This window comes from Rhagoletis pomonella, unplaced genomic scaffold (assembly GCF_013731165.1).
Source record: "Rhagoletis pomonella isolate Grant_MI unplaced genomic scaffold, Rhpom_1.0 Rhpom_scaffold_00002, whole genome shotgun sequence".
Lineage (NCBI taxonomy): Eukaryota > Metazoa > Arthropoda > Insecta > Diptera > Tephritidae > Rhagoletis > Rhagoletis pomonella.
In genome coordinates, this window is record NW_023458556.1 from 56,576,162 (window position 1) to 56,577,322 (window position 1,161).

The following is a 1,161-nucleotide window of genomic DNA, read 5'->3' on the forward strand; positions in this document are numbered from 1 at the left end:
GAGGTATGGTTCCTTCGGCAAAGTTTCTTATTTTGATCCCTAGAATATGATTTTCACAGAGCAATGGGCGATTTTTTTGCCTCCCCACAAATCGACCCGGCCTAATATATATATATCTCATGATCCACTACTCGATCTTAACCAGATTAGTATGGGACCACCTCTGAGACACTGCTTTTCCGATGCAAAAAGAATTAACGAAATCGGTTGACGTGGTCCAAAGTTATGCGGTAACATACATAAAAAAAAATTATATATATTCCGACGAATTGATAACCTCTTCCTTGTTTCCAAGTCGGTTAAAAAGAGTACAAGGCAACCCATGCTTTGAATAGAAATAGATGAACCATGATTCAATAACACCGGATTTACATGATTCAAGTACTTGAAAGCAATTCTTGCTCATTCTCTTTTGTGTTTTCTATATGCTTTTACACGTTTCAATTCTGTTGAATTCAAGTTTTTGGTTCTTTAAATGGGAAGCAACGAAAATGCCAAAAGCAAAGCACGAAAGTTGAAACGACTTGACGGTACAGACGCATGTGTACTCTTCCCTTTTCTTCTCACCCCCTCTCTTCCACATGCGAGCAGAATTGAATTCAATACTTGAACTGTGTAAAAGCAGTCTAATTAAAGGTTTGATAAATGGACAGTTGTCTCTCTCGCACCGCTCCCGTAGCGATGGCAGCGTGTTGCTTATTTGCAAATTTACTTGGAAAATGTGTAGCTTTGTTGTGAAATAGAAGTATAATATTACATTTACATTGGACCGAAATGCGTGATTTGAAATCAGTCATCTGAAGGTGTTTACACTACTTAGTTCGCATTTCCTTTGACTTCTCATCAATTGAAAAGGGAAAACGAAAATAAAAGGAATGTAAACAAACACTGCATGCCTTATATTTTTTAACACATTTTGGACACAAAAAGGCAATTATTGATTAAACTTAAAATGTGTAAAGGTTATGTATAAATTAACAATTTTTATATGCAAATTTCAAAGATTTATTCATTTCGTTGTCTTTGTTTTGATTTTGAAAAATTCCAAATGTCAAAGACAAACAAAAGCTTTTGTGGAACTTTTGTTTCTGAGTGAGTTCAATAAAATAGTACGGCAATTGGAACGCATTTTCTTCGTGATTTTGTTTAAATGCGTTCAAA